This window comes from Vipera berus, assembly GCF_964194415.1.
Source record: "Vipera berus genome assembly, chromosome: Z".
Taxonomy (NCBI): Eukaryota; Metazoa; Chordata; class Lepidosauria; order Squamata; family Viperidae; genus Vipera; species Vipera berus.
In genome coordinates this window covers 37,492,060-37,515,767 of record NC_138205.1, presented here as the reverse complement: position 1 = coordinate 37,515,767, position 23,708 = coordinate 37,492,060, and the positions used below count along the sequence as shown (strand labels likewise).

General features: G+C 37.4%; 1 protein-coding gene across 1 annotated transcript in view; it reads left to right on the top strand.

Annotated features, from left to right (window-relative positions):
• Positions 1–23,708, top strand: part of LOC308679171 (signal transducer and activator of transcription 5B) — a 55,900-nt gene that overhangs the window by 801 nt on the left and 31,391 nt on the right. The gene's annotated exons all lie outside the window — the stretch shown is intronic.

Sequence of the window (23,708 nt, the reverse complement as noted above, 5' to 3'; positions counted from 1 at the left end):
AAGCTATTCAGCCCCCAACTCCAGGCAGAGACAAATTTCCATGGCGTTTTTAAAATATAACATGGGCATAATGCTGGATCTGGTGGCACAAATTGGCTGGATTGCTGTGTATCTTCTAGCTCGTCCGTAGAGGCAACCCCATCTATAAGAGCTAAATTGCATAAGCTCAAAACTATTATTTTGTTTTTGCATTGAAAATAGGTTGCTATGTAACCCTTGGCTCAAGATAAATTCTTGGGCTGATGAACTTTTTAAATCTTAGGTTGGGTGAAGATTAGAGCTTTTGTTAGTTTAGTTTAATTTTTGTTGTTGTCTGTTTTTCCTGTTGAGCTGTAAACAGAATATGTATGCTAGAGAAAGGGAATGTTTACCTTTCGGTTCCAGAAGCAATAAATCTGCATGCAGACTCCCTTCTCTCCCTCTTCCCCAAGTTGGTATGGTCAGTTTCAATTTCAAAGCAGTGTCATTTGGGCAAGTGTTAAGGAATGGGCCTTCTCTCCTGCCTGTCTAAGGATTTGGTGTCTGTCTTTTCCTGTGGCATTTGATAGTTAAGGTGCTAGCTAATTCAAGAAACAAGAATTATTTCTCCAATTCTCAAATTCAGCCACTGAATTTTTTTTTGCTGCTTGTTAAGTTAAAATAGTTGCACTTAGGTGTTGACATCACTGTATTTCTTTTCACTGTGGCTATGAAATGATGTGGCCTCTACTGAACAACGTACAACTTTCTTAATTATTTTTATTTATTTATCAAATTTATATGTCACCTATCTCACGGTGTGAGGTAACACTAAGCACATTATACATCTCTCTTTTTTAAAGTCTGCTTTTAAAACCTGAACTGAAACAATAATGAAATATATAACTTTCCCAGTGCTCTTACAAGATTTATTTTTACAGGACCAAATGTGAACATGATTTAATTTGCAGTGTTTGTCTATTTTTTTCTCATATAGTTTATTTAAATGTATTCACTGCTTTCAAAACAGTATTTACAGATAGTTTATTGTGGTCCATCCTTAGAGGCAAAGTTATCAGTAAAAGTAATAGTTAGATAATTAACTATTTTGAAAGCCTAAACAAATAAAATGTATTGTCTGATTCAAAAAGTCCACGTGACAGAAGTTCACTTTCATAAATAGTGCTACATTCATCTCACCTGCCAAGAAGGTCTTTTGCATGGAAGAAACCACTTAGATATGATCTATGGATTTGGCAAAATGGAGGAATCCCAATTCTTTGGGTATGTAGGTCCAAGAACACATAAGGGCTTATGGGAAGTCCTTACATTTTGAACAGAAGGATAAAAACCAGGGAAGGATAATCTCATAACCTATTTTATACAATTTTGCTAATATAAGCTTTAGATAAAATTTATTGCTGCTTTTATCTGGTATTATTTTCATACTGTAAGGTCTATCTGTATTTTAATTTCTGTAATTTCATATGGTTACTTTGTTGTTGTTTTATTTTATCTCCACTTAGGAAATTTTTAACAATAAGTAGCATTTTTGTTAAAAAAAATTGCTCCCATTTAGTAAATTTGTTGCTATATCCTATAGCTATATTTGTAGCTATAACCTAAATCAGACATATGTATGTCTACAGCTATATCTATCTCCATTTCTATATCTATATAGCTATAGAGTATTCATCTTTAAAGGCCACTAAAATACTGTGGGAAGTCATCCAGTGCTAATTTCCTTGACTAATTCAGGTCTTATTTATTATTTATTTTTAGCAAGTTTTCATATTATTTTGCAATGCCCTAGTTTTAGGTGAGAAAAAGGTTATTTGGGCAGTCTCTGGCAGGGAAATGCAAACTTTGGGGTCTGGGACATATTTGCAATTATAACTGGTTATGTTATATAAAATGGCCACAATGGAATACTTGCCTATTAACAAAATGGAGTCTGAACATAGTCAGTCACAAATGCCAATTTAGTGGAAGTTCAACTAGCCCTCTAGGATGATTTCTATCAACCCATTGGCACCTTTGTGAGGTACCAAATACTTTGTGGCAAATAAATAAAATGCTAGAGGCTGATGGTTTCCTTTGTAGTATGCCAGCTTCCTGTTTATGTTTTTTAAAATTATTTTAATGCAATTGGACATTCTGAAAGAAATAAAAATGGGCAACCTTTCAAATTCTCTACAACTCTTTCTGAGACCAATTATAAGGAAAAAAGGAAATCTAAAAATTATACTAGAAGTTCAAGTTATCAGGTATGAAATTTAAAGTCATTCCTAACATAAAGACTATGGACTGAATAAAAGTATAGATTTAGTATTAAATTACACTCAGCATCAGGCTAAAAAAATGGATATACCTATCTACGCTGAAAATACAAATACGTTCATGCCCAGTCCATCACCTGAAATTGCTGATGTAGACAAACATCTGCCTCACGTTCCAGCTAGTGGAATATCTAAAATAATATGGTTGATATGCTTCTTCCTTCCTTTCTTCTGCCTATCACAATAGTGGGCATTTTGGTATTATGTCAGTGCTTTATGGCTGAAGATTTTGTATGCAAGTATTGAATGAAAAATAGATTTCTTTTCCCTTATATTGGCAATTCTTGAGGAATGTTTCAGTCTACAGCACACTTTGAGCAGCTGTTCTTAGATAAAACAGATATTTCCATTAGTTGGTAAGTTGATTCCTCTGCTATTAAGTGAATAATTTACAAATATGTGCACGTTTTGTTTCTTGTTTCTTTGGCAAAGTGTCCTTTAGATTTCTAACTGCATTATTTTTATAAGCATAGGTAGTGCACTTTTAGCCACATAACTAATTCAATATCAGTCAGTGCAGCATGTGTTATTGAGATATCTTTATACTGTATCGTCCTGTAATCAATGTAAATTCCTTTTTAAAAAGCAAGAAAGTAGAACCATAAAATTATTGATTTTTTTTAATATTGGATATTTTGTGTTGTGGGATTATATTGTTTTCCCCCTAGAGAATAAATCAAAGAGGATTAGAAAAATAATCAAATTTACCCTATGTTTGATTATGCATATGGGGTAGTTTCATGTCAGTTACCTTATGTCTTATGTAAAGTAAAAGTACTTTTGATCACTTTTATAATTATATTTATTTCTAGAAAGAGGGAAATGATTCAGCCTTGAGGAGGAGTTCATCAGTGCTGCCTTGTCTTGCCCCAAGTGTAAACTCATAGTAGGACACTTTTGTTCATATTTAGGCACATGTGAAGACCTAACGCTCTTGAGAACTCTATAATATTGGGAAATACAGTAAAAAGATTATCAGCAGCAAGTGGATAGACTCAATTACAGTAGCAATTGATGCATTGTTTGTACCAAATTGGGGACTGGAGAAAGTTTGTATGACTTAAGAATTGACACTGACTTGATAGTACATAATTAATCAATCAATCAAGAAAACTTCAGAAGGCCAGATCTCATTGTAGGAGGTCTAGAAAAAAACCAACCCCATTCTGCAGTGGAAAAATGAAATCAGAGAACTTCCCTTTTCTGTTCTATCCTCCAGGCTCTACATATTCAGTTCCTCCAATCTCTCCTAATATATTTTGTCTCATATCTTGCATCATTTTTGTTGCCCATCTCTGGACTCTCAATCTTATCAATATCTTTTTTTTTAAAGTGAAGTCTCCAGAACAGGACACAGGATTCAAATGAGGTCTATAAAAGCCCTGTATAGCAGGATTAGGACCTCTTTTTTTCCTGCTGGTGATCCTTCTAGGGATCTATCCCATAATTTTGTTTGCCTTCACAGATGCCTGGCCACACTGTTTGCTTTTTTTTTGCAGCCATCTGCTGTGAGCACAGCTAAATCCTTTTCTTCTGTTGTTCTGTCCAACACTGTACCCCCCATACTGTGCTCAGCCAGAGGATTCATTTCCCCTAAGTTACAATTAGAAACATTGAACTGCAGTTTCCACATTTTGACCAATTTTCCAGCAATGCCATGATATGAATACCTCCAGGAACATCACACACACCTTTATTATTACACACCTTTGTGTCATCAGCAAAACACTTACCTAGAAATCCTTCTGTTACCGTATTTTCCGGCGTATAAGACGACTGGGCGTATAAGACGACCCCCAACTTTTGAGATGATTTTCATGGGTTAAAAAGTCGTCTTATACGCCGGAAAATATGGTATATTACTTACAAACACATTAAACAGGACAGGACCTAGGCCTGCGCCTTGTGGTACACCTCTTGTGACTGGTTTCTGTTCAGATAGTGCCCCATTAACAATCAACTTCCTATCCACTAAAGCACCCAGTGGGTAAGTCCCTAGCCTGTACAATGAACTCATCATGTGGAACTGTATCAAATGCTTTGCTAAAATCCAAATTTCGACATAATTAAAAAAAAATCAGGTTGAGGTGACAGGATCTTCCCTCAGTAAGAACATGCTGTTTGGGGTTTTTTTGGTGGGTGGGTGGGTTTTAGACTTCTCCATCACTTATCCTTCAACACAGTTTCTAATTTTCAGCTGTTCTGAAAAATAATGTCCTTACCCTTTCGATTATCTGCTAGTTGAACTCTGTTTTCATATAGCTTTCCAGCACTGTTTCCTTAACCCCAGATTTTTCTTTGATGTCCCTTCGAAGACCACAGCAAGGATGTAGAGATTGGTATAAATATTGTTCTTCAAAGATTTTTAATGGATTCACAACCCCCCCCCCCATGCAGACTGCATTTGGTTCTGTTCCTGAGATTCTTTTACAATACAGAATGTTTACAGTCACCTTACATTGCGATACATATCTGAAAAAGCCTTTGCTTCATGCACATTTCTTTCTCTTTTTTTCTTATGTATATTTTCCAGTGCAGCCCTTTAAAGGATAAAATTAAATGTCTAACGGTTACACAGCCTTTTGAGGATGCTCTCTGGTCATCTTCATCAACTTATGTCTCTCCTAAAGAGAAACACAGAATGTGCAAAACATCAGTACAGATAGTCCTCCGTTTACCACCAGTCGCTAAATAACAGTTCAAAGTTATCTCAGACTTTAAAAAATTACCTCTTACCTGCCCTTGAAATTATGACTCCCCCACCTCCCAGTTATGTGATTGCATTATTTATTTATTTTAATTCCATTTATATCCCGCCCTTCTCCGAAGACTCAGGACGGCTTAAGGGCTCTTGGCAACCAATTCACATTTAAAAACAGTTGTAGTGTCCCGGATTTGTTCAATGACCATGTGATTCACTTAATGGCCATGTGGTTCACTTAACTATGCTGACTTGCTTTACAACCATTTTTTACAACAATCATAAAGTTAGCTCTTCTTACATGGTGCTTTGGCATATGACTGCATTAACATACAATGTATAATTCCAGGCTTCATTGTGGTCATAAATCAATAATTAATTGTAATTACTACTTGGAGATACTCTCAGCCACCTTGCCCATAAAAATATAAATAAATTCCTTTTTTAAAAAAAAAATGTAGCTAATCCATTTGGTGAGAACTTTAAAAAACGTACACTTATTTTTTTAAGCAGATTTTTGACAAGAGATATAAACATGTTGGTGGGTTGTTCTATGTTCCTGTTTTGCTCTGGAGAAGCTCATTTTAGTGTATGAGACAAATCCGATTGCATGAAAATTTGTGTCAGATTAAGTTTCAGTTTTAGCCACATTTCTTGGCCACACCTTCACACATTTGTTGATCCTGAGTTAATAGAATGGATGAATAGAGGAACTAATTTAGTGAGTGACAACTGGAGAAATCCAACAATATCAGCAGGAGTTGCTGGTTTTGCATTATTTTATTATTACTACTGCTGTGCCTCTTGTTTGTTGAGTAATACACATTGGAGTAAGTCATAATGTAGTTTATTTTGGTTGAGCGTGATCTGTGAAACTAGCTGCAGATTAACTCTGTTATGATAGATAATTTTTTTAAAAAAAACCTTTTTTCTATGGCTTACTTTCTACTTTTGTTCTTGTCTGATATATTCATTACAATGATAATTTCTTTATCATTAAATTATTAGCATGTAATACAAATGCTATATGCATTTCATGAATATATATGACATTTACATTATATACTAATGTAATTCCTAAAACATACAAAGTGTTCTGGATTGTGTCCAGATGCAAATACAGCATCTGCCTGCAGCACCTTAAAGCAGCTGTGCCTTTTCTTGGAAACATCTGGCTGTTTTAAAAGGATTGCAGAAAGGTACTGTAGTAGGGACGCGGTGACTCAGTGGGTTAGGACGCTGAGCTTGTCAATCAGATGGTCGGCAGTTTGGCGGGTCAAATCCCGAGTGCCGCATAACAGAGTGAGCGCCTGTTACTCGCCCCAGCTTCTGACAACCTAGTAGTTTGAAAGCATGTAAAAATGCAAGTAGAAAAATAGGGACCACTACAGTGGGAAGGTAACAGCGTTCTGTGCGCCTTTGGCGTCTAGTCATGCCGGCCACATGACCACAGAGATGTCCTCGGACAAGCACTGGCTCTTTGGCTTTGAAACGGAGATGAGCACTGGCCCCTAGAGTCGGAAACGACTAGCACACATGTGCGGGGGAACCTTTACCTTTACCTTGCCTTACTGTAGTAGTGGTCCTACACAATCCAAAACATCTGTTTGAACCTGGACCTGAAGCTCTGTGCAGCCCTGATAGCTAATGCTGCAGTTGATGAAGGCAAACATATATTATAGAATCAAATATGAAAAGTGGGGGTAGAAGAAGATAAAATGTAATATATGTAAATTATAAACATATAAGAATAGTTTTAACAACTATTAGGCTGTTCAATCTGCACTTACTGAAAATAAATTCCCCTTTTCCTATTCTGTCTAGTTTGTGTTAAATATATTCCCAGTACATAATCCAATCATTAAACAATAAATTGTTTATGGCATGTTAGCACGCAGTATTGGGTAAGGTATCAGACTGCATTTCATTTATGCCAGCAAATATGACAAATGGTTGTCTTTCTGTATTGGGTAAATATTTGTGACTATTACTTCATTATGCAATAACTCAAGAAATTGTGTAATATGTGGGTTTGCAAACTGGAAAGCGTACATTTTTATTTTATTTTTTCCTTTTTCTTTGAAGGAATGAAATATTAAACCAGCAGGCAAGCCAAACATGCATATTAAAAAAACAAGAAACCATAAAAATACATGCATAAGCGTAATTGGAGATACAGTGTCCTCTTTTAAAAGGCATTTATTATTTTTCAGCAAGAAGTGCTGTGAAGAATTACACATTATTACTACTCTTGTGCAGTTATTCTTTTTAAACAATTTCTGCCAATTATGAGATGAAGTTATTATAAGCCAATGTATCAATTAAGAATGATTGAAAGAATGTGCAAAATAGGCTGCTCTTTGGATGGTGATAAAAAGTAAAGCACTAAAAAAAATTCTTTGTTGGAAAAAATAACAGCTTTGCTTTGCTAAGTTCTCCAGCTCCTTTTATTTAAAAATGTTATGTTAGTTGTTCTCATGTTTCATGTGCCCAGCCAGCTGCTAGATCATTACATGTGAGGGGTTTTGTTGGCTAAGTACATTATTGTGCAGGAAGAGGCATTGGGAAATGGAGTGCCAAAGCTTCGTGATATAGCAAAGTAGCAAGGCAGCTTGTTTTCCTTGTTCAAGACAACGGGTGGAAATACAGCATGAGTATATGTAGAACATACTGCCGTAATATGAAAGACATAGAGGCAAGTCTTGCTGGAAGCAAATCTCCTCCTGTGGAATTTTGGATGCTTTCTGAGCCTGGTTGCTTGCCTGTAGACATTTGTTTCCAGACTAGGTAACATCTTCAGTGCTGGAAAGAAGTGAGTTTGTTCTCTGTTTATATGGAGTAGCTTGACCTGTCTGGGTTGATGGGTAGTTGTTTACTCCTTGGTAGTTCCTTAATAAAAGTATTGTTTACTGTTGGTCTGGTGTTAATCCTGGTATTCATGATGTTGTTTCCCTTTTAGCTTTTTTATTGTTTCTTTTGTATGGTGTGTACATGTTGTTTATCTCTATGCGCCTGTTGATTGCTGATTTGTCTGAGTGCCAAGCTTACAGGAATTTCCCTGCATTTTGAATTTAGCTTGGTCTAGGATTCTCATGGTTTCCCAGTTGAAACTATGGTTACGACTGTCCAGGTTTTGTGAAATTAAGCTGTTTTTTATTGTGTCTTCTGACCACTGGTTAGTGTTTGCAAATGCACTCTGCTAGTCTTCAGCCAATCTGTCTTTTATAGTGGCTCTTACAATCATTACACTATTGTACATGACTCCTGTTTTTTCTTCTTGGGCTATTAAGTCTTTTGGTGTATTCAAGATAACTTTGGAGGGATTTAGTTGGCTTATGCACTACAAAGATACAATGGTTGTAATAGTTTGTTAATTGTTTCTGAGATGTTTTTGATGTGTAGCAGTATTATTCTTTTCATAGTTTGCATTGGTTGTGCTGTAGTAAGTTGAGAAAAACTAAAGAAGTTTTTGCTAAAGTTGTATGGGTATCCATGGCTCATTTTTTATGTCTTTTGACATTGTGTTGAAAGAAGTATTTAGAGCCAGGTGTCCCAAAATCTTATTTTTTTTTCATTGATTTCGGCATAAAGTTTCATTTTTATCTTTAGGACACTTTAACATAATTTTTCAGGTTTCAATCAGCTTCCTTACCTTTCAATCTGTGTTTGTGTATGCATTTGTGTGTGCATGTGTATGTGTATCTGTATATCTCACTAGCATCTTAATGGTATGTAACTTCCTTCCTTTGTTTTTAGCCCCCCCCTTTCATTTTTTCCTCTTTCCTCCTTGCCAGTTCTTCTTTTTTTCTCTTCTCAGCTGATCTATATTCCCCATCATTCATATAAATATATTTTAGGGATTCTTCCTCCCTTTTTTCCATCTATCTCCAGTTCTTTTTAAAAGATTTTTGTTCTAATCTTAGCACATCTCAAAGGCTGCTGATGCATTTTCTGGTGCTATATATTGCTATTTTCACTCTCTTCTGACATTTGAAAATAAAGTATCATGTCACAGATTTGATATATTTTCACCCCTTTTCCTTGCTCCTCATAATACCTAAAGTGGAGCTGTTGCACATTTCTAAAAATTAAAATTTGTTTGATAATTATAGGTGACTTCTGTCTTTCCTGAAAATAAGAGCTGTTTTTATCCCATGAACTATGTAGTTATATTAATGAGGCAGCTAATTCATTGAGGCCAAACAGTAGTTCATTTTTTACAAAAGGCAAAAGTTTTGTACAATTTCTGGGTTAATACATGATTAATATTTTTTAAAGAATGATAACACATTCATATATGCACGTATACATGTACTGCTGTCTAAGCACACTATAACATATACAAAATCATAATGAGAATTATACTTCTTCCTGGGCAATCATCCAGTCATTTGATGAGACAGATAAGGCACTGGTTATCATAAAAGGGAGTACCTGATATGCTACCGCAGTATGATTGTCATGATTTTCTTCATAAAACCATGAAGGAGCCAAGATTTGCTAAATTATTGCATGTATAGAATACAATCATTACCAGCTAATCATAGATATTTATGATACTGGTGAGTTATTGTGTTCCTATTGCTGCTGAACTGTGATTGCCTTTAGATAACAGAAAAATAGATCTGTAGCCTGTCCATTCATGAAATTCATTCTGGCCTTATGTATGAAGTTTCATATGTGCTCTTCCAACTTTCCATGCATTTTTAGGATGTGATATTACATCCTTAATCCTGGTTATAGAGAGAAAACTGGTCCTGAGGAATTCTTTGACAGAAAGAATTGATGCTGTACCAAGGTAGGGACGTGCCTCATTTAACATTCCAGGATTATTATTTATCTAGTCATCATATTAAATAAATAAAATAAATAAATAAACCTTTATTGTCAAAGTACAACATGTGTACATTGAGATTAGCTGAGCCTACCCCCGTGCTCTCTCCCCCCAACACACAGTGACAACAAACCCTCCATCCTACCACACCATGTGAACCAACTACACACACACCGGCCTCCCAAGTCAATTCTGCATAAGTTCACAGAGATTATATCCCATTTAAAAGCCTAACAGCCCACAGATAAAAGCTATTTTCCAGCCTGTTGGTACGGCTGGCTATACTCCTATATCTCCTACCGGATGTTAGGAGAGTAAAGAGATACCATCCAGGGTGTGAGTCATCCCTGAGAATCTTCCTCACTCTTCCAAGGCAACGAGCCCTGGCGATGTCATCCAGTGGTGTCAGGGGACAGCCCACAATGTCTTGTGCTGTGCTCACTAGCCTCTGTAATACTTTCCTGTCCGCGGCTGTCAGACCAGCATACCAAAAACCACAATACCATACGAGAGGACGCTCTCTATAGCAGACTGGTAAAAGAGGGTCATTAGCCGTTGTTCTATCCTGTTCTTCCGCAAGACCCTAAGAAAGTGAAGCCTCTGTTGGGCCTTTCTAGCCACCTGGGTTGTATTAACTTTCCAGGTCAGATCTTCACAGAGGTAGACTCCCAGAAATTTAAAGGAGGAAACTCTCTCCACACAGTCCTCCTCGATGTAAAGTGGGGCAGGTTCCTCCTTTTTTCTCCGGAAGTCTAACACCATCTCTTTCGTCTTGCCAATGTTTAGGTGCAAATTGTTACTACACCATATGGATATTATTGTATAATGTATTATGATTACCACTAGAAAGAAATTGATGACAAATTATATTCTACTGCAATGATTATAGTAGGGTCTGTTCCCAAGTCTTTTTGTTTCTAAGAAGTTGAGGTTTGACTCAGAGGGATGATATAAGCTCTTTTGGATGATATGCCATTTAGCTTTTCAGACAAGGTATGTTCTGCATCTTATGGCCAAGCAGAAGGAATGCAAATGTGAAAGGACTATACAAATTGTCCTCGAGTTAGGATTGGTCACTTAGCAACTATCCAAAATTACAACTTCCCTCCCCAAGGTACTTATGACTTGGTTCCAAAGTTCTGATGCCTCCCCATCCGTGATCACAAAACTGCAGTTTGGGTGCTCAGCAACTGGCCCAAATTAATGTAACATCCCACAGTCACATGACTGTAGATTTGCTTAATGACTATGGTATTTTCTTAATGAGTTCTGCAGTAAAGGTCATAAAATCTGCTCAGTCTTTTTTATGACAGTCACAACTTAGAATCATAATGGGCTGGTTCTGTTATGGTCATAAGTCGAGGGGTATTTGTATTGCACTTTTTCCTGAGGGAGAGAATTGTTCCAGCATGTACCTGAATCTATCTAAATTAGCTGTGATATCTGTTTAGTTTTAAAAAAATAACATAATGTATAATAACGTGTGTCTTAATTTCTAGTTGGTATCTGGGAATGTATAGTATTATACTTAGCTAAATGTCAGGCACAAAGGATCAGGATTATACATTAAATTGCAGTTCAGAAGATTTATTGCTCAAGTCTACACATAATAATATAGTCAACTAAAGTTCCGTACTAAATTGATGCCAAATCAAGGTCAATGGAATTCAAGATGTTTGGACTTTTCTGGTAATGTAACGATTCTAACCAATGACATACTTAACCCCATTCCTCAGTTCTGCCTGCTCTTCTCCTTCATGAACAGGCATTTTGTCTGAAATGTTTATAAACATACATATGTGCAATTTGTAACTTTTTTGGTATAGTGTATATGCACTGCTGTGAGAAAGTAATGAAGATGAGTTATTTGATTTAGTCAGTAATTCCAAACACACACACACACAAAGGTGCAAATCTTAGTTCTCCAACATTGGAAAATTATTTATTTATTTATTTAGATTAATTAGTTAATTAGTTAATTCTTTGTAGATTCCCGAGTGCTACTATTATTTCAAATTATTGCAGGAAACAACTACTGTACTCTGAATCTTGAATATTTCATATGAGAGAATAATTTTGGCCTATTAAAATCTACGATTGTCAGTAGAACAACTTTATACATAATTATGAGATCCAATTTATTTGATAGTTGTCAGACTAATTTGACTTGGCAGCCAAAATACATTTTCATTTATAATTGCATATTCCTTTAAATAATGTTAATTTTCTCTTAGAATATGGATGTGCTGCAAAGATAGCAACTTTTTTTAATGGCTTTGTAGTTTCCTTCCAGATTTATTGTAATAAAAGTAACTGGTTTTTAAGGATTTCAAAGGTTTGGCTGGCTTGTTCAACTTATCATTTGACATTCAGTACTAATTTTTTTTAATGTATTCCACTATTCCCTAGTCTAAAACCTGTTTTGCTGATATATTTTAAAGTCTCTCTTTAGTTAAGCTCACCTTCTTGCAACTTCAGTGACTTGGCCATGTGATAGCCTTAGCAACAGTGTGGAAGTACTTTATATTACCTTCTTCTAGGTATTTTTTTTGTCTGAATTGCTTTCAGCCTAGAACTGACTAACCCAACTCTGATTAGCTTCTGAGTCAAGATAGGTGCCGCAACCTACTTATTACTGCATTCTGCTTCAAAATATTAATACTCCTTTCTACACAGGTTTTTTGAAATGATGGTGATGATGATGATGATGATGATGATGATGATAAATGTGCACACCCACAAAATCTTCAAATTGGATTTATCCCAAATATGAATTTTTCATATGATTTCTATCCCCAATCTTCCAGCCTTTAAAACTGGAAAAGAACAACTTCTAAATAAAATGAGGAATCAAGTCCTTGCCAAAGATATGAAAAGGGCCAAATAATAACTTTCCATTGTATCATAATGTTTTTAACAAGCATATCTTGAAGTCTTAAAAGAAACTGACTTCAAAATATTGGCCTATTAATAAAATTGAAAATCTGGAAATTAAACCGCAAAGAAAATTGGAAGATTTGCCAGTCCCTTAAAAAACTTAATATTTTACCTCTTGCTTAAAATAATAATTAACAGGGAGTCCTTCCCCCTTTCTCTCCCACTCTGTCAGTCTTAATGTTATATTTGTCTTCTCCATGAGGCTATTACAATTTTCAGGCATCTATTTATATCAGTATGACTCTGAGTTAAACAATTTATATTGTTTAAGCAAAGAAGGTTATAAAATAAACCAAATCCCCTTAGAAATTTTTCAGGTAGTCTAGATCCAGTTGAAAGCACATTAGACTTATCAGGAAGAACCTGATAAATGACTGAGCAATATCCACAAATTTATCAATAAGATCCAAAATATCAATAGCACATAATAACACATCATGTTCCACTTCAGCCATTTTTGCACTACAAATTTCCTTTGATTGTTTAGTAACTCAGGCAAATGATTCTAATAACAAATCAAACATGATATAAAGGATATTCTTGCCAAGGCATGAAATTTGTAAATAAGAGCATAGGCAAAATGTCATATATATATCTGACTCATAGATGCAGAGATCGATGGAGGCAACTAATGTTGGGTGCCAAAGGGATGGTTTGAGAAGACCAAATATTGAAAGAAATGGGGAACTCAAAAGGAAGGGAAGCTAGTTACTAGTTACTAGAACAAGCATAGGTAGATTTTTAATGTTGTGCGCCACTTGGAGTCACCATGCGTGAGTTGGATAATCATATAAAATGATAGATAGATAGATAGATAGATAGATAGATAGATAGATAGATAGATAGATAGATAGCCAGCAGAAGAAAATGGAAGAGATGGAATTATAGTTCCTGCACTTCAGATGGAAATGATTAATACTTGACATTCAGTAGTATGACAATGGATGGGGGGGGGAGGAAGGTATCTCAGTAAGCGACAGAAGGGGCTGAATTGAGTCATTGCAAAATTCAGAATAAAGTACGGTACTAGGTAGGACTTAAAGGTCTTCAATTGCCTGCCATCTTTGCTAAAGTTTCTTTAATATGTAATATACACATACTTTTAGAATTGTTATGGAATTTCCATAGTTTTTCAATTAGGTATTCATGCCATATGAATTTTTTTCATTTTTGAATAATATTTAACTAATATGTTATATTTAGACTTCAGCATTATATTTGTATTCTCAATGCTATCCCTTTTACTCTTCTAGAGTAAAGCTGGTAATCATCCAGGTTTAACAAAATCCGTATTTTAGATACGTTTTGTTTTCCTTTAACATACCATCAAGAATATGATTCCATGCCCAAAGTATAATTCTTCACTATTAGATGGATATTAATAGCATGTTTTCCCCCCTTCCCCTGGAACAGAATCTACACTAACAGATATTTTGTAAATAATTGTGGTGGCAGGACTTGTTCTTATTGTACTTGCTGCTCAGTAGGGTTTGACAGTGAGTAGATTACAGTATATTTGTTACAATGCTAATATGAGGAACATGCTAGTGTGTAGTATTCTAAATTGGGAGAAGTAAGCGGCGTGTTAAAGGTCATGTGTATTTTGCAACCTATGTCAATCTGGACTCCAATTACTAACCTGTCACTTTTCTGTATCTGTTAGTGGGCTATGTACTTCGGCAGACAAATATTCACCCCAGTCACTTATGTATTATCTTCACAAGATCATTTGTACATGTTAAGTAACAGCAAATTTCTAGAACAAAAACATCCCATCTTCATCATTTTTATACATATAAGCCCTTTCCTGCTGGACAATTCACAGTCCATTGACTTCCTAATAAGTGTGCATAGCAGTCTGAATTCAGAGGAGAAAAATTGCTTTGGAGCAAATAGGGGTGCTAATGTGCCATCTGTTAGCAACTCCTAAAAGCACTTGTGAACATTTTCCCTTCAAATCTGAAGTACAGCACAGAGTTATTTCCTAATGTGCGTTCCCACAGAGAGGGCCTCCTCAGGGTGCCTCCGGTCAGAGAATGTCGGCTGGTGGCCCCCAGGGGGAGGGCCTTCTCTGTGGGCGCTCCGGCTTTATGGAACCAACTGCCGGTTGAGCTCCGGACGGCACCAGACCTTCGCTCCTTCCGGCGCGGTCTGAAGACCCATTTATTTGAACAAGCTGGCCTGGCCTGACGGGGGACGTTAAGGTTTTTAATGGGTTTTTATACTGTTACTGTTTTTATCTGGGCAATTGTTTAATTCTCTTTTAATTTTTGTATTTTCTATTTATATATGCCCTGTTCACCGCCCTGAGTCCTTCGGGAGAAGGGCGGTATACAAATTTAATGAAATGAAATGAAATAATATCTAAATTTCTAAGAAAGTACCATAATATTGTGTCCAGTAACACTTTTAACATTCCTTGGCATCTGCCCTTTTCTGCTCTATTTAATATTTAAGATTCTCTTTTTTAAAAAGTGTTGGGAGGTATTGGGAAGCATAACCCTGGCCTCAAATATAGTATGCACTTTAATTATGTTTCTGGGTATCACATAGATTCTAAAAGCATTCTTAGAAAATAACATTGTGGTTAACTGCAGCCCAGCAGTTGGCTTGCCTTCTGGCACAGGGATGTTTTGTGAATGACAATACTGATCATAGCAGTGATGTTGCAATAGTATCTTTACACTGTAATTGCTCTCAGATTTTCAGATATGTCTACTGATGACAAATAGTTTTGAAATCCTATTTTGACTTTCCTTCAAAAAATTTCTTCTTATCAAACCCTAACTCTGCTGAATCAAGAAGTTATTTTTATTTTTCACTCTCTCTCTCATTGCACCCCATCCATCTCTGATAGGTGAATGAAGTGTGGCTAATTTAACTGTTAGATACTGGGTTCGTTGCTTCAATGACAAGATGAGGTGAGTGAGTTCAGCAAAGACCATTGTTTATTGCTTGCAGGAACTGAACTGAGAAACGGGGCTGCGAATGCAGCTATTTATACCCTGGCCTCTAGGCGGCAGCCAATAGGTTTAAAGCAACCTATTGCTGCCCTAGAGGCAGTCAATGGCGGTGCTGGACATGGGTTGTCTGAGGAGGTGGGAGCCGTTAGCCAGCTTCCCTGCTTAAACAACCTACCAGCAATTAACCCATGTGATGTTCCCTTAACAAGACAAAGCCCAATACATTACATTAACCTTGCTTGCAAACACATCTGCAATCTGAAATTGCTTATACATTGGTATCTTGCTACTCAAGTGCTTTGAAACGCATTGAATTTGGTATTGAACATATTGAAAATTTTGTCCTGTTTGTTTGGTACTTGACTCACAAGCTAGAACTTGTCAATATCTGCTGCCTTGTGACTCACTGTTTTATTCCATATGGGAAAAATACATTTGGTACTTGTTTTTGGTACTAATTGCGCCTCCCAGAGACAATTAACAATGAGTACCAAGGTACCACTGAACAAGAACTGTACAGTTATACAGTTTAGAAACTTCTTTAAAAAATAAAATAAAATATAGAATCTGTGAATAAAATTAGTGGGGAAAAAATGACATTTTAACATAGAAAAGCATTGAGAGAATATGGTGTGTGTTTTAGGAGCCAATGTATGTTGCAGTGATTGTGCAAACTGCCCTTATAGATTTGCCCAAGCATGATATATTTAAGAGCCTTGGTGGAGCAGTGGGCTAATGCCTCCTTAAGTAACACCAGCTGCCTGCAATTAGTGCAGGTTCGAGTCCCACCAGGCTCAAGGTTGACTCAGCCTTCCATCCTTCCGAGGTAGGTAAAATGAGGACCCAGATTGTTGGGGGCAATAAGCTGACTTTGTAATAATGCCGCTGGGGGTGTGTGAAAGCCCTAATAAGCAGGCATATACATAGAATGAAGGCTACTGCTAAGCTTGTAAGCCTCCCTGAGTCTTCGGAGAAGGGCGGGATATAAATGGAATTAAAATAAATAAAATAAAATTTGTATGTGGAAATATACTGAGAAAATATACTAGAAGTATTGAGATCTCTCTGATTTCTTTACATATATTGTGGGTATCAGTGCATTGAACTTCAGTCTTGAGTGTTCTAAATGAACAACACAGAGGCATTTAGGATTTGGAAGAGAAGTAGCTAAGAGGATGTTTCTTTTCTATTGTTGCACTAGTAGAATCTAGATTATTAATTTTCAAATTTCAAAACACTGGTGTGTTATGAATATGCACTTATACTAGATATTGCACAGCTTTTTTAAAAAAAAAGTTGCTAGTTTAGGCCTTTCTCTTGGAGTTCTCAGATAAATTTCTGTGGAGTACAGGGCAAGCCCCTTTATTCTAAATTATTTGGCTTCTTACTTTTGCTAGTGTTGCTTTCAATTTTAAGTTCTGATGCTTCAAGGAAAATGACACATGTTCCAGATACACCAAAGATTCATTCACAGGCACTTGGTCTTGTTGGGAGTTTCTAGTTCAATGCCTTGTATAACAATTCCCTTGCCCCATAGGTATAATAGTGGGTTTTCATATTCATAAGCTTTTTTCAGAAAAAAAAATCATGTCTGGACGTGGTAGTAAGTATTATTGTGATATATGTAGGAAACAATTTTTTTCTGTAACCGGATAAAGGAATTACTTTGAGGTAGTGATTTCTAAGCTAAATGGCAGTTCCTTCAATCCTAACTTCATGTGTTTTCAAATATTGTGTAGTTTGTTGAAAGAGACAAAAGGATATTCAGGTATTTGAACCTTTTGGTCTTGGGCAGGGGTGTCAAACTGCCAGTCCGTGGGCCAGATGCATCATCCGGAAGCCGCGCCCACCCCATTGCTGGCAATGGCAAAACCATCCCAATACATTGCGCAACGTCACATGACGTCGCGAGTTTGACATGTCTGGTCTACGGTTATCCAGTCATGCTATATCTAAAATACAGTACTGCCTGATATTTTCTAGTGTTTTCCAAATTTGTCTTTTGGTACTAATTTCAGTTCAGTTTTTAATTTCATCCTCAGATTTTGAAATTTAGAAATGTTGCACTTTTAGTTTTCTAACTCCAACTCCAGTCTTTTTCTAGCCTTTGTTGTAGGACAGAAATAGGCCAGGCACTTCTGGAAGAGGTCAAAGAAAGACAATTTGGTAAGAGAATATGGCTTTGATAAATGCTTGCTTGCTTGTGTCAGGACAGCTATTGTTGTTGTTAGTTGCGAAGTCGTGTCCGACCCATCGCGACCCTATGGACAATGTTCCTCCAGGCCTTCCTGTCCTCTACCATCTTCTGGAGTCCATCTAAGCTCACGCCTACTGCTTCAGTGACTCCATCCAGCCACCTCATTCTCTGTCGTCCCCTTCTATTGCCCTCAATCTTTCCCAGCATTAGGCTCTTCTCCAGTGAGTCCTTCCTTCTCATTAGGTGGCCAAAGTATTTGAGATTTAGCTTCAGGATCTGGCCTTCTAAAGAGCAGTCAGGGTTGATCTCCTCTAGGACTGACCGGTTTGATCGCCTTGCAGTCCAAGGAACTTGCAGGAGTCTTCTCCAGCACAATAGTTCAAAGGCCTCAATTCTTTGGCGCTCAGCCTTTCTTATGGTCCAGCTTTCACTGTCATACATTGCAACTGGGAAGACCATAGCCTTGACTATACACACTTTTGTTGACAGGGTGATGTCTCTGCTTTTTAGTGTGCTGTCTAGATTTGCCATGGCTTTCCTCCCGAGGAGCAAGCATCTTTTAATTTCTTGGCTACAGTCCCCATCTGCAGTGATCTTGGAGCCCAGGAAAATAAAATCTGTCACTACCTCCATTTCTTCCCCATCTATTTGCCAGGAATTGAGAGGGCCGGATGCCATGATCTTGGTTTTCTTAATGTTTAGTTTCAACCCAAGTTTTGCACTCTCCTTCTTCACCCGCAACAAGAGGCTCTTTAGTTCTTCTTCACTTTCTGCCATTAGAGTGGTATCATCTGCATATCTTAGGTTGTTGATGTTTCTTCCAGCAATCTTAATTCCAACTTTTGATTCATCTAGCCCTGCCTTTCTCATGATGTGCTCTGCCTATAAGTTAAATAGGCAAGGCGACAGTATACAGCCTTGCCGGACTCCTTTCCCAATTTTGAACCAATCAGTGGTTCCGTGTCCAGTTCTCACTGTTGCTTCTTGGCCCGCATATAGGTTTCTCAAGAGACAAATAAGATGGTCTGGTATGCCCATCTCTTTAAGGACTTGCCACAGTTTGTTATGATCCACACAATCAAAGGCTTTAGCATAGTCAATGAAGCAGAAGTAGATGTTTTTCTGGAACCCTCTAGCTTTCTCCATGATCCAGCGTATGTTGGCAATTTTTTTTTATTGAAAAGTTTTTCAATACATTTTATCTTTAACAATCCCTCCCCCCACCCAACCCTTCCTAGCCCTCCCTAACCCTCCCCCCACCCCTTCCCCCCTCCCCCTCCCCGACTTCCCAGAGCTAAATACAAGGTATAAAGGTAAAAACAATCATAAACAACCATATGTTAACAACAATAAACTATTAAGTCTATCGCACTCTAGCTCATATAAAATGACTACAATCAATACTAATATCACATCAAAACTTACACAAATGCTAAATGAAACTTTTTAGTCCCATATTTGTTCTGAATGTAATCAATCCACTTTTTCCACTCCATAATATAACGTTGTTGCGAATGGTCTTTCAAATAAGCTGAAATCTTTGCCATTTCCGCCAGGTCAGAAACTTTTAGAGTCCATTCTTCTATAGTCGGCAGTTCCTCCTTCTTCCAATATTGACCTACTAAAAGTCTTGCTGCCGTAATTAAGTTCAACATCAACTTAGTGTCCACAACAGTAGTATCCATAATTATGCCCAATAAAAACAATTGCGGACAAAACTTTATCCTTTGCTTGAATATCTTCTGCATATTCCACCAGATTTTAATCCAAAAAACTTTAACCTTTTTACAGGTCCACCATATATGAAAATACGTTGCGTCTTCGCCACCACATCTCCAACATTTAGGTTGATAGTTTGGATACATACTTGCAAGCTTTTTAGGATCTAAATGCCACCTATAAAACATTTTATAAAAGTTCTCTCTTAAATTTTGAGCTTGCGTAAATTTTACGTTCCTCACCCAGATCTTTTCCCATGTGTCCATTGTAATAACTTCTTGAATATTCTGAGCCCACTTTATCATGCAATCTTTAACAAGTTCTGTTTCTGAGTCAATTTCTATCAATGCAAGATATATCCGTTTGATATGTGCTGGACCCTGATTTCTAATTTGCTTTACCAGATTTTCATCAGTCATTGAGAAACCAATTTTCTGGTCTTCTTTCCACCTGGCCCGTAATTGACCATATTGAAACCAGGTTTGAACAATCTTCTCTTCTCGTAAAAGATTGTACGGCTTCAAACACCATACGTTCCTCTCCAAACTTAAGATTTCCTTGTATGTGGTCACATCATGTTTGAACCCAACATTTATGTTTTCTATTGCATGTTTCGGTATTGCCCATAAAGTTATCTTGTAGTTTAGCTTATGTCTATATTTTTTCCAAACTCTCAGCAATGCAATTTGATCTCAAATTCCTCTGCCTCTTCGAAATCCTGCCTGTACTTCTGGTAGTTCTCGATCCACATACTGCTGGAGTCTAGCTTGTAGAATTTTAAGCATAACTTTACTAGCATGAGAAATGAGTGCAATGGTGCGATAGTTTGAACATTCTTCGGCACTGCCTTTCTTTGGAATTGGAATGTAAACTGATCTTTTCCAATCCTGTGGCCACTGTTGAGTTTTCCAAATTTGCTGGCAAATTGAGTGTAGCACTTTTACTGCATCGTCTTTTAAGATTTTGAATAGCTCAGCTGGAATACTGTCACCTCCACTAGCTTTGTTGTTGCTCAGCTTTTCTAAGGCCCACTTCACTTCACATTCCAAGATGTCTGGCTCGAGGTCAGTGACCACCTCATTGTGATTATCAGGGACGTTAAGCTCATTCTTGTATAGTTCTTCTGTGTAATTTTGCCACCTCTTCTTAATCTCTTCTGCCTCTGTTAGGTCCCTGCCATTTTGGTCCTTTATCATGCCCATTTTTGCATGAAACATTCCTTTCATCTCTCCAATTTTCTTGAAAAGATCTCTGGTCCTCCCTATTCTATTGTTTTCTTCTATTTCTTTGCATTGTTCATTTAAGAAGGCATTCTTATCTCTTCTATCTATTCTTTGGAATTCTGCATTTAATTGGGCATATCTTTCTTTTTCTCCCTTGCCTTTCGCTTCCCTCCTTTCCTCAGCTATTTGCAAAGCTTCCTCAGACAGCCATTTTGATTTCTTGCATTTCTTTTTCTTTGGGATGGTTTTGGTTGCTATCTGTTGTACAATGTTGCAAACCTCTGTCCATAGTTCTTCAGGCACTCTGTCTATCCGATCTAATTCCTTAAATCTATTTGTCACCTCTACTGTATATTCAACAGGGATATGATTTAATTCATATCTGACTGGCCTAGCGCTTTTCCCTACTTTCTTTAATTTAAGCCTAAACTTTGCAACAAGAAGCTCATGGTCTGAGCCACAGTCAGCTCCTGGTCTTGTTTTTACTGACTGTATAGAGCTTCTCCATCTTTGGCTGCAGAGCATATAGTCAATCTGATTTCTGTGTTGAACGTCTGGTGATGTCCATGTGTAGAGCCGTCTCTTGGGTTGTTGGAAAAGAGTGTTTGCTATGACCATCGTATTCTCTTGACAAAATTCTATCAGCCTGTGCCCTGCTTCATTTTGTACTCCAAGGCCAAACTTGCCTGTTATTCCAGTTATCTTTTGGCTTCCTACTTTAGCATTCCAATCCCCCATGATGATAAGAACATCATTTTTTGGTGTTAGTTCTATAAGGTGCTGTAGGGCTTCATAGAACCGGTCAATTTCATCCTCTTCAGCACCGGTGGTTGGGGCATAGACTTGGACTACTGTGATATTGAATGGTTTGCCTTGGATTCGAACTGAGATCATTCTGTCATTTTGAGGATTGTATCCCAGTATTGCTTTTCCTATTTTTTAATTGACTATGAAGGCTACTCCATTTCTTCTGAGGGATTCTTGCCCACAGTAGTATACCTGATGGTCATCTGAATTAAATTCACCCATTCCTGTCCATTTTAGTTCGCTGATACCTAAGATGTCAATGTTCAGTCTTGTCATCTCTTGTTTGACCACGTCCAGCTTTCCTTGATTCACGGATCTTACATTCCAGGTTCCTATGGAGAAAAAATCTTTACAGCATCGGACTTTCCTTTCACCACCAGACATATCCACAGCTGAGCGTCCTTTCGGCTTTGGCCCAGTCGCTTCATTCTTTCTGGCACTACTAGTACTAGCCCTCTGCTCTTCCCCAGGAGCATATTGGACGCCTTCCGACCTGAGGGGCTCATCTTCCAGCGTCATATCGTTTTGCATTTTGGTACTGTCCATAGGGTTTTCATGGCAAAGATACTGGAGTGGGTTGCCATTTCCTTCTCCAGTGGATCACGTTTTGTCAGAACTCTCTGCTATGACCTGTCCATCTTGGGTGGCCCTGCACGGCATAGCTCATAGCTTCATTGAATTACGCAAGCCCCTTCGCCACGACAAGGCAGTAATCCATGAAGAGGCAGGACAGCTATAAGCATCTGTTAATTGACAGAAGGTGTGTCACCTTTTAACTGTTTCTCCCTGTAAGGAAAGTGTTGGTGGCAGCAGCTTCTTGCAAGCAGCACTTCCTGTACGATATGGCTGGAGTCAGACTGCTGATAAAACAGGTTCTCCCATCTGACTGACCCAGGCAGTAGAATAACATGTGTCCTGCATTCATTGGCAAAAGCAAAAATACACAGGCCACAATTTAATATACTAGAAGGCTTAGTCCCTGTTTATTTTAATCTGCCATTTGACATTTGTACCTTTGGCAAAACAGGTTGGCTTTACAATTCTGTTTCTCATGGTACACTAAAGCCAATAATGCCGCCTTAATTTGATCTTGGTTTATAATATGACAAAATGACCCCTCTCCTTTTGATTGCATGCATGCATGCAGTATTTTAAATTCTGTTTATAGCCACTACTTTCAACAAACTCTTCAATATCTTAGGTGTGGAGGGAATATGTTTTTATTTTAAACATTTTGTGTGGGAGTCAGTATTTTCATATTTCTTTTCCCCAGTTGATAAACATTTTGCTTGTTTTCCCAATAAATATATATTCAATTAGACAAAGAAGGCCAATGAATTGTTGCCCACTTTTATATCGTACAGAAACAGATAGAATGTTTTTTTAAAACAATTCCCAAATAGCTATCCTGTTTTGAAAATTAAATAAGCTGTGGCCTTCCTTGACGGCCAAACATGCCTGCTTATGACATCTCTTATTGCAAGCTCTGCGCTTATTATCTCCTCCTTTTACATCCTTTCTTCTTCAGCATTTCTTCTATGTCTGTACAAATGTTAAGGACAGGTTTTAAAGGGCAGGTTATTTTATTTGGGATAGGGGCAGGGGGTTATGTGTTCTGACAATCTTGAACCCCCCAATTCTCCTTTTCCTCTTATATAAGAAGTTGAAGGGGTTTGAAGGAGGGCAGCAACTATGGGATTTTCTTGATAACTTTGGCATTACATTGCAAAACCTAACCAAATTTAACATTCTTTGGTTTGAAAATAGATGCAGGGGAATCACTTCTCACATTATTTGTATCCCACAACTATGATGATGGGCATAGGCTAACACCTTTCTGCCATCTCACTTCTCTCTCTCAACCCTATATGTGTCTACACTCAAAGCAGGATGCTGCATAAGCCACATACTGATTGTGCAATAAGTCCAGTCAAAAGTGTTGGGGGTGGGGACAACAAAGTGGGCCGAAGCCTTTTGCTTGTATGGCACGGTTGGGATAAGATACACAGAGCAGCTAATAAAAGGTTGCA